The sequence below is a fragment of the Miscanthus floridulus genome, chromosome 13, assembly GCF_019320115.1.
Source record: "Miscanthus floridulus cultivar M001 chromosome 13, ASM1932011v1, whole genome shotgun sequence".
NCBI lineage: Eukaryota > Viridiplantae > Streptophyta > Magnoliopsida > Poales > Poaceae > Miscanthus > Miscanthus floridulus.
In genome coordinates this window covers 74,250,755-74,261,879 of record NC_089592.1, presented here as the reverse complement: position 1 = coordinate 74,261,879, position 11,125 = coordinate 74,250,755, and the positions used below count along the sequence as shown (strand labels likewise).

General features: G+C 51.8%; 1 long non-coding RNA gene across 1 annotated transcript; it reads left to right on the top strand.

Annotated features, from left to right (window-relative positions):
* Window positions 1–8,708: 8,708 nt before the first annotated feature.
* LOC136498918 (uncharacterized) lies at window positions 8,709–9,993 on the top strand. The gene is made up of 3 exons (XR_010769836.1): window positions 8,709–8,783; window positions 8,905–9,135; window positions 9,704–9,993. It is a non-coding gene; the product is annotated as an uncharacterized lncRNA (long non-coding RNA).
* The last annotated feature ends 1,132 nt before the right edge of the window (window positions 9,994–11,125 follow it).

Genomic DNA, 11,125 nt, shown 5'->3' with positions numbered 1-11,125 from the left:
AGGCACAAAGCTTTGAGTAAAACTAGACGAACTAGCAAACCCTACGCCCCGATAGCTACGGTGTTTCTGTTCACCAGAAAAGTCATACTCAATGCCCCTCGCGTCTCTAGTTTCAATGTCTACCTTCTCAAAGAAGGATCGGAGGGGTCCGCCTACAGAGTCTCCCCCAAAGGAAGAGCTGTCAGGATGCCCAAGTTAATCGAATGGCTCGGATCGTCACCGAGACATGAAAACAAAGAATAGCAATTCTTACGCAGGTTATTTCAACCTCGTCACAAACGTCAGGGCCCGGACCCATCTGGTAGGAGCTTTTACGCCACTCATACCACCAAGGTAACGTTATCGACCCCGCCTTTATTTTCAATTAAATCTCGCATTCAAAACATTACAGATGCAGAACATTGCATCCCAACGATTCATGTTGCACCACGAAACGGCTGTCGCCTCATTCGATATAGACAACCACAGGCTGAGGTTCGAAGGTCGGCCCACGAAGGGCTCGAGGCCGCCTCACGCCGAACAGAGCCAGGGAGAGATAACCGAGATGAGCCCTAGTGGCCCTGCCCGACCCCGCTCAGAAGCAAACCGGGACGTCTCGACCTTCTCTCGTTCGATTCTAACCTCGAGCCAAACCCACAGAATCTCCATCGAGAATAGGCCATCGGGCCCCCTGAGCTTATCGAACGACTCAGGCATCTGCCGGGAGGCGGGTTAAGAAGTTGTGGAGTGCCACCAGAGGGCTCTGCCGACCCCATCAGCAAATGATGGACCCGGATTCCGCACGAACGTACCCATTAGCGAGCTCGTTGAGCGCGGTACTCAAGCCGTCGAGGCAAGTGTCGTTCACTTAGCCCCTCCGATTGCGAAAACCGAGGACAGGGTAACACGCAATTAACGGCCAACCCCTATCAGACCCTAACAGGGCTCGGGGGCTCGGGCCAAACAATGCAGGGACACAGGTTCAAGGGCCCCACCTTGCCAAGCCCATAGAGTCCGCAGTTGGGATTTCTGTTGGAAGACAAGGCGGGGATTATTGCGATGACATCCATTGTCACCAAAACCATGATTCCGGTCTCTAGTAACACCCGACCCCAGCAGGTGCGGGGGTCGGACCTTACTCGGGGGCTGTTAAGGTATGGCTACCTCCTCAATCTCCTCACATTATAATCAGCGGCATAATCAATCTCCTCGCATTATAATCAGCGGCATAATTCAGGGGAACATATTGGTAAGACCGTAAAAAATCAGATCGCAAAAAATCAAACAAAACGAAATTAAGACGCAAAAGCACGAAAGGCGTCCAGACTCAAAAAGTACCGACACTTGTCCACATATTACATATAAGTTGTTCTCAAAATTATTCGATTAATTACTCCCATGGAGGGAGAACCATTTCTTTCAGACTGTCTGCCAGGTTCTTCGCAAGGGGAGCAACCATCTTCTCCATTTCCTCCAGCACTTCATCCTCGTAGGTGGACGGAAAGCCTTCGCTCATCACCTTCAGGTTTATTTCCTTCTCATAATGGGCGTGGGCGACGGTGAAGGCCTGGGTAATCCCGGCGTGAAAGGCACTCTCCTCAAGTTGGCCCACCCGAGCCGTGATACCTCCGACGCGAGCTGTGAGCGGGCTGGTCTCCACCGGCTCCATCACATTCAGGGCATCAAGGACCACCCTGACCGCAGCTTGTAGAAGATCATGCTCATCGCTCTTAGCCTGAAGGGCCCTTCGCGTATAAGCAGCCTCTTTCTCCAGCTTGGTGGCGACGTTCTCAGCACTCAACCTTCCTTCCACCGCGTCACCAAGCTCCGCCCGGAGAGAGCGGACCACCTCGACGTCCTCGTCCACCTTCTACTGGAGGGCTGTGGCCCTACTCTCGGCCTTCCACCAGAGGTCCTGCTCCATCTCTAGCTCCTTCAGGACTTCACCGGCCTTCTCATTGGCCGCGGCATTCCTCTGCAGCAGCTCATCTCGCTCTTTTTGGAGCCTGGCAATCTCCTCTCCATCCAGCTTAGACCTCGCCGACAGGTCCTCGAACATCCCGTGCGCCTCCTCCGCATCCTGACGCGCCTGGGCCTCCCGCTCCTAGACGATAGCAAGCTAGGCGGCCATGTTTGCTCGCAGTCGGGCCTCCTCAGAGAGGCGATCCTGCTCCGCCTTCTGCTCACGGAGAAATTGGGATTTTTTCCGGCTACGAGCAACAAGAATCTGAAGAAGAAGAAGACTGATATCAGAAATGCGAGAACACACAAACACACGAAGAAAGAAAGAAAGAAAGTCCAGAAAATACCTGAGAGGTAGGGATAACGATCTCACGGAGGGCTCCTCTGGCCTGGTCTAGGGCGTTCAGCATGGTCGAGATCCCGATGTCAAGACCTTCTCGCTCCATACTCTCGGAATGATCATCGAGCGAGAAAAGAGCCGACGTCGGGTCCTGAGCAGCCATCCACTGGAGCAGCGGCTCCCCCCGCGTAGGGGAGCGGCTTCCTCCCGACAAAGGGGCCGGTGGCGGCTCCCTCCTGACCCTGTGCGGCACCACCGCCGCACTCAAGGACCCTTCGGATGGACCCTCCTCTGTCTGGACCGCTTCGGGCGCCACGGGCGGATCCACATGGGCGCCTGGCGGCGCAGATTGCACCATGCCCTCGGGTGCCACCACGACCGTGCCCGGCTGATCCTGGCTTGGCACAGTCACGATCACCTTCACCGGCGGTATACGGTCCTCGGCCGGCTGTTCCACCTCCACGGGCGTGGGAGCCACCATGGACGCCGTCGGTTCGGCCAACGTGGCCCCGACATCGGCACCACTCCTGCCCAAAATAGGGGTGACTCCAGGCGACGCCGTCTATCCCACTTGAAGGGCGAGACTCTTCTTGGGCGCCAACCCTAGGGGGGACCCGTCCGCAAGAACCTACACAAAGGTAATAACCGATAAATCAAAATAAAAATGGAAAAAAGATGAAAACAGAGGAGTCAAGAGCTTACGTTGACGTCCTCGGCCGGCGGAAGCGTTTTGGGGATGGATCCCCAGATCCCTGCCCTGACTCGTCCGGACGGGACCGTTTCATGCCTGCCCCCTGCTCCGGGGCAGGGGGGTTCATCTCGTCGGGCATGGCACCAGAGCCGTCCCCCTCCATCGTCTCATGGGGCGCAGCACCGGAGCTGCTCCCCTCCATCACCTCATAGGGCGTGGCATCAGAGCCAGGCATGGCTCTGGTGCCACCCCCTCCACGGTCGCCTTGGGGTCGGCGGCAGCAAGCTCAGCGTCCCCCGTCCACCGATCCTCGGCCAGCATGCCGTGCGAAGTGGCGGACTCGCCGACCTCCACTGACCTCATCGATTCACTTCCCTCTGCGTGAAAAGGGAAGGGCCCCTGCACAGGTGGGTGGCCACTCGTCAGCATTTCCTCATCCTCCAGGACGCCCCAATCTACGTCGATGGCTACCTCATCGTCGTCATCGTCATCATCATCATCATCGTCATCCTCACTGCTCATGTCCTCTCCTCGATCCCGTGCATCCTGCTTCAGTCGTTTCGCCTTCTTCGTCTCCTCCTTTGCTTTCTTGTCCCGCTCGGCCGTGAGTCGATTCGCCGCTGCCACAACCTTGTCCTTCGGCAGCGGAGCTGGACTATCCTTGAAGACTAGCCCCCCCGGCTAGCCCCAACATCACAAAAGCAAGTATTAAAAAAGAGATTTAGGAGAAAGAAAAGAGTGCGGGAGAAGAAGGCTTACGAATTTGAAGAACCCAGGCTCTGGCCACATTGGAGGATGCCCGGGCACCGGATACACGATGTCGAGGACCCTGCCGGCGGAATCCTTTGTCGGCTCCGTCGCCTCCTTGATACGCTGCGCCACTTCCGAATAAGGGAGCGCCTCGTCAACGAGCACCGTCCCCTCGAACGATATCCCGGGCATCATCCAATGCAGGGGAAGCACACGCGCCATCAGTGGTGCCACCCTCCTTGCGTGGTAGGCGCCGATAATCCCCGACCCCTTTACACCTCGACCCTTCAGGGCATGGAGGGCAGAGAGAAGGTCGGAGATATGTTTCTTGTCTTTAGACTAGACGCCCCAGCCCCACGACTCTGGAGCATCCACAATAAGATGTCCGGTGTACTTCGGTAGGGTGGCACTCACATCATCCCTAACATAAAACCACTACGAATGCCATCCCTTGTTGGATGTAGCCAGACGCATGTATGGATAACCCTTCGACTGGGTATGGTGCAGATGAATGCTGGCACACCCCATCGGCGCGTTCACTTCTTTCCCCCCAATCTTCCTCTTCGACAGACTAATGCTAAAGAAATACCGCCACAAATCAAAATGGGGATTGATCCCTAGGAAACCCTCGCACAGGGCAACGAACGCCGCCATATGATGAATCCCATTGGGAGTGAGATGCTGCAGCTCTACCTCATAGTAATCTAATAGCCCCTGAAGGAATCTATGCGCGGGTACCCTGAATCCCCGCTCATGGAAGATGGCAAAGGAGACGACATACCCTTCAGGCGGCACCGACTCACCCTCGTCGCCGGGGAGTAACCACTCCTGGACGGCGGATAGTGGGTGGAGAAGGCCACGGCGGACGAGGCCCTCCAGATGCCGGGAAGTGATGCTTGATCTGCCCCACAACTCCATTGAAGTAGTAGGGGGGAAGGGCAGCCATGAGCTTAACGGCAGCTGGAACACGAACACAGGCCGGTCGACAGTGGCGATGCGGGCGCGAGAGGCTAGGAAGATTGGCGGTGGATGTTTCAGAATGCAAAGGAAGGGGAGCGAAATACGGGACCCTGGGGGCGAACCCCGCGGTTTTATAGGGGGCGACGAACGCGAGAAGGGCAACCGTCCGCCTCGATCTCCGGGCCTGCCACGCGTGCCACCGCGTCACATCGCGGGACACGCGCCCGCAGTCCCTATCCTCTCATCCCAAAAATCTCGGCGGACGGTTCGCCTTCCCCAAGCAAATCCGGACTCTCTACCCACCGGGGAAGCGCAAGCCACAAAGGCCTGTTCTTTTCTCTTTGGCCCACCTAGGGCCCAGCAACTCACCGGCCGGCCCAACTAAGAAGGAATCCACGAACAATCCACCACCAAGGGCAGAAGCACCAGTTAGGACGGCCTCGAATCAGTCCCCAGCGAACGGGACGCCACGACCCACTCGAAAAAACACCCAGTTGATGAAAAACTAAGTCCTTCAGCCTTACCCGCGAAGGGGCCGATATAACCCCCCGGGCGACTCTACTCGAGTCACCCGGGGGCTCGGGGGCTACACCCATCGGGTGCGCTCGCGCGCACCCTCCGGCAAATTAGCTTCGACGAAATCAAAGACACCCTCTAGGCGGTTCTACCCGAATCACCTAGAGTCTCGGGGGCTACTGTCGGGGACCTAATACCAGGGTACCCCAGAAGGTGGAACCGATAACCATCGAACGTGAAAAACTTCTTGACGCATAAGGGCTCCATGTCATCCCTTGTTCGAGTGACAGGAGTTCGGTTCCGCCTCGCCCGACACCTTTGGGACGGGTTCGGTCTCGCCCGAGGGCCGAGGGATAAACTCCGTCTCGCCCGACGCCTTGAGGGCAGGCTCGGTCTCGCCCGAGGGCTGAGGGATGAATTCCGTCTTGCCCGATCCCGGAGGGGCGGGGTCAGCCTCACCCGATGCCTTTGTGGGATAACCCTGCCTCGCCCCAAAAGCTCAAGGCTAATCTTCGTCTCGCCCGACGCCTATAGGGCGGGCTCGGTCTCGCCCGAAGGCAAAGGGATGGAATCCGCCTCGCTCGATCCTAGAGGGATAGGGTTAGTCTCGCCCAAGAGATAGGGATTGGTCTCTGCCTCACCCGATGGCCTAGAATGAGCCTCGCCCTAATCGATATCTATCCCTCATAATGATGGGTACAGGACAAGACAAGACGTTCGGGTCAACCATGGCTCCAACGACCATACCCTGCGCCCTGGCAGGAAAAGGACTGCCAGGGAATGATAGGACTGATGCTTTAGACCCTTCCGAGCACCGCAGAGCCCAAAAGGTATTACAGGTGCGTGCATCTCACCCTGTAGAGTTGTAGGCGCCGTCTTCAGCTCTGGGACATGGAACCCAACGAAGATATATGACAACCGCTACGCTCCAAGAACGGATTTGCTATCTCCACGAATGATGGATATTCCGACACCACACTGTGGACCCGAGGGAGCAGCACCCTATTCCCGATCCCTCAGGTCCTCCCAGTCAGAAGGTCTTGGCCACGGCGCTACACCAGACCCCGACCCCGAATTCTCCCAACAAGGAATCATGGGAACCAGAAGGCGTGCGGAGCAAGGCTGGAGGGAGACTCATAAGTCAAAATCACTGTACTACGGCCCATACCCTGCGGGCAGCATTCTGTGATTAATCTGACATCCCACAGAGACATCGACAACATGCTAAGCACTTATCTTCCTTCACACTCATCAGAATGGAGGACCTAACCAGGTAAACGTGAGCCACATGACTAAGTAGAGTACACATCCTGGAGCCCTCACCCTTGTAAAGCCAGCCCCTTCATCTATAAAAGGGGGTGCGCTTGCTCCATCAGGGAGGACGGGAGATATAGGACTGAACAATATAGCGCACTCATACACACATTCAAGCAGCTACGAAGCTCTTGACCACCTTTTCAACCCTTCCATCAGAGACTTGGGACCAGTCCCTCTCTCGACAGTTTGTATCCCTTACTATAGACCGTTCACGGTGCTAATAACACAAGCAGCAACAAACTGGACGTAGGGATGTTCCGCCCGAACCAGTATAAATCTTGTGTCCTTTAGCGCACCATCCGAGCCTAACGCGTATTACTATAAATTTACTTGCCGGTGCTTGTACAAAACACCGATAGAGCGACACAGGGCGAGAGTGCTTAGGCTAAGGTGTTGTAGGAGCAAATGTTGAATGGAAGGAAATGGAAAGACCGAGCTTTAGGGAAAGAAACGATATAACTGTTCGATGTTCCATGTGTTGGTGAGAATGTTGTCGTTGTCGTCCTTTAACTAGTAGGCGCCTGGTCAGATCACGTCAGTCACCATGTAGGGTCCTTCCCATGGTGGAGAGAGTTTATGTTTCTCTTTGGTTGACTGGGTCCTCCTGAGTATGAGATCACCGACCTCGAGGATCCTCCCTCTAATTTTTCTTTCATGTTACCTACGAAGAGTTTGCTGGTAGCAAGCGGAGCAGATGACGGTTGTCTCATGAGCCTCCTCAAGTAGGTCGACCGTGACCTGCTGAGCCTCTGTGGCTCAGTCTAGGTCGAAGGCCTTTACTCTTGGTGCACCATGATCGAGGTCGGAGGGTAACACTGCTTTAGCTCCGTAGGCTAGGAAGAAAGGTGTGAACCCTGTGGATTGGTTCGGGGTCGTTCTCATGCTCCAAAGGATCGCTAGGACCTCTGCAACCCATCGCCCAACATACTTATTGAGTCGATCGAAAATGCAGGGCTTGAGTCCTTAGAGGACCATGCCATTGGCCCGCTTGACCTGATTGTTAGTACGCTGATGTCCGACCAAGGCCTAATCAATACTGATGTCGTATCCATCACAGAAGTCTAGGAACTTCTTCTCAGTGAAGTTTGTTCCATGGTCGGTGATGATGCAGTTAGGAACACCAAAATGATAGATGATGTCAAGGAAGAACTTGACCGCCTCTTCCGAGCGAATGTTGGTTTTGGGCTTCACCTCTATCCACTTGGTGAATTTGTCCCCCGCTACGAGTAGGTGAGTGAAGCCCCCTGAGGCCTTTTTGAGTTGTTCACCCATGTCGTGGCCCCAGACCATGAATGGCTAGGTGATGGGGATGGTCTGAAGCTCCTGTGCCGATAGATGAGTTTGTCGCGCATAGAACTAGCACCCTTCTCACCTACGGACAACCTCCTCTACATCTCATAGCATGGTGAGCCAGTAAAAACCTTGGCAAAAGGATTTCTCAACCAGTGACCTTGGGGCCGCGTGATGTCCGTAGATTCTGGCATGGGCTTCGAGGAGAAGCTATTTTCCTTGGTCGGTTGGGATGCACTTCATGAGTATTCCTGATAGGCTCTGTTTGTAAAGTTCATCACCAATGATGATGAATGTCTTGGTGCATTGAGCAATTCGTCATGCTTTAGTCCTTTCCGGTGGGAGAACCTCCTCGAGGAGGTAGGCGAGCAGTAGTGCTCTCTAGTCAATCGCATTGTTGTCCTGATAGGCTCTGTTCGAGGAGGAAATCGGTGGCATATTGCCAGGAGGTGCGCAAGCTCGAGGACAAATTCTAAGGGATCGAACTGCATCATGTCCCCTAAAAGGACAACAATGCCACCGATTTCCTCCTCGAACAGAGCCTATCAGGACAACAATGTGGTTGACTAGAGAGCACTACTGCTCGCCTACCTCCTCGAGGAGGTTCTCCCACTAGAAAGGACTAAAGCATGACGAATTGCTCGACGCTCCAAGACATTCGTCGTCATTGGTGATGAACTTTACAAACAGAGCCTATCAGGAATACTCATGAAGTGCATCCCAACCGACCAAGGAAAATAGCTTCTCCTCGAAGCCCATGCCAGAATCTACAGACATCACGCGGCCCCAAGGTCACTAGTCGAGAAATCCTTTTGCCAAGGTTTTTACTGGCTCACCATGCTATGAGATGTAGAGGAGGTTGTCCGTAGGTGAGAAGGGTGCTAGTTCTATGCGTGGCAAAAGCCCCTCCCCCAGCGGTGGTGCTTCCTTCCCTAGCCAAAGCCCCTCCTGTGTTCTTCCCTATCATCTGCAGAATAGGTAACACAGATGATGGTTGGATCTCGTGATTCCTCTGACATCATCTTTCTCAGATTTTTTGCCATGTCTTTCTTCTATCTATGATCTAAATCTTCCTTTTTCTATGTTGACCAAGGAGCAGATGGAGATGAAGATGATACTACAAGAAATGGTGTGCAAGCACAGGGTCTTTCAAATGGTGGTTTTAAGTTTCTTGTATTAATCATTTTAGATCAACTATCTATGTTTTAGAAAGCCTGTGATGAACATAAGCTGGTAGATTTCCCTTGAATTACAGAGTATAAGATTCTCAAACTATTGGAGCATGGTCATGCCGCTTCCCCTCATCTAACATAGAACTCTAAATCAGGAGGTAATAAAGGGTGCATAACATGAATGCTTCTAGCCTCTGATTTACACCAATTTGCTAATGTGGTAGTTTTTGGTATATGGTTAATTGGTAGGCCTCTACTTTACAAGTGAATTTACTTTCAGTCAATTTTATCATCATCTGCATAAACTAAGTGACTGATCATTTAACTATTTATAGATCAATTACCAAATTACCACTATTTCTTTCAAGTTGTGAGCAGTATTTTCTGTGTTCCAAATATTGCTAGAAATAGTTCCAACTATGTACATGATGCTATCCAAAAACTAAAAGCACATACACGTGCCTCATGCATTTGGCCCTCAAGCTAAGAATGTCCATTACATGATTCCACTCAGATTTTATAAGTCAGTTCACCACACTTGCTGAGAGAGATCTTGTCACCTCTCAGTTCCTTAGAGATCACAATAGGACCACTGTTATGCTTGTGTAGATGTCCCAATGTATGTAGCTTCTCTGTTCTTATTGTACATGACTTGATGCCTTGTTCCTTGCCTATGGTTTACTTTGCCTACATTTGAGTTTAATCTATGCACATGTGTATTTTCAGGGAGGCAAGTACAAAGACCAGGAACCTGGAGCAATGGATTTTTGGAGTGCCACTGTACAGCAAAAAAATTCAATCTTATGCACTGGCTGTCCAAAATGCTATTATAATAGATGTGAAGGTTGACAATGACCTATTTAGTGTTTCCTTAGGTTTTATGATGTTCAGAACAAGTTGTGTTAATGTACTGCAAATTGAGTTAACCAAATGATTAGGCTTTATGTGATTTTCATTACATAATCTATGATGGTCAATTTTGTGAACACATGTGCTTACATGGCTACCCAAATCAGTGATGGAGAAACATCCTTACATGGCATCCTGTGTGGAGATGGTTATGACGGTCTATTTGGTCATAGGCTATCGGGCCTAGCCTAGGCTAGATGGGCTTCCAGGGATTCCATGATGAACACAAATGCCTATCGGTTATGGCTTATCTTGGTCACGCAAATATATGACGCGGGATACATGATATTTTTTTCGATCGTCATGGTAAGTTAACTGTGATGTGTTTTTGCTTGTCTATGACAAAAGTAAATCATCATGTATAAGGGTATTTCTTGTAGTGATCTTGCATGGATAAATTTATTGTAGGACTGTTCAATGTTGATATTTGTCTATATATATAATAAACACTATATGACGAACTAGGGTCCTAGGGGTTCCCCATGGGGGTACCACTTGGATGGGCTCTAGGATGGCCCATGATTTGTTGAAGGACGCGAGACAAGGTGGCGTGGACTTCAAGCTATTCAGATTGACTTAGTCGGCTTACTATGAAAGCTAGATTCTATAATAGGACTAGGACTCTTCTCTTGTAACCAACTATGACTAGATATGTGTCCTTACCCTCTCCCCTATATAAAGAGAGGTATGGTGCATCCCCTTGTAATCCTAACAATCATACAATCAATCCAACATAAAAGGCTACACGTCGATTGGACGTAAAGGCTGTTACTCGACAAGAGGGCCCAAACCAGTCTAAATCATTTGTCTCCTTCCATTTATTATTGAGTTCTGCGTATGCCAAAGCCTTTCAAACACCATCCCGAGTACCCCCAGATGAGTTGTCGGTCATTAAACACTGATAGCTAGCGTGCTAGGTAGGGGCTTTCGATGACTTCACGATCGAGAGCTCGGTGGACCTCGACGACATGATTTTCTTGATGGGTATCACCTTCATCTTTAACTCTTGGATCAATAAGGCAGACGACAACAACAAGCTCCAAAGTTGTCTCATGGAGATCCTAGCGCCTCAAGATTCACCAGATGTCTCAACGACCACGCTGGATCAACTCACCGAGAAGTTTTTTTGTACCTCTCAATCTCTGATTCTACTCAAACTCAGGAGGTCACCATCAACCATGACTCAATGCCATAACCGTTAAGAACAAGTACCCTTTTCGCCATATCAATATCTTGTCT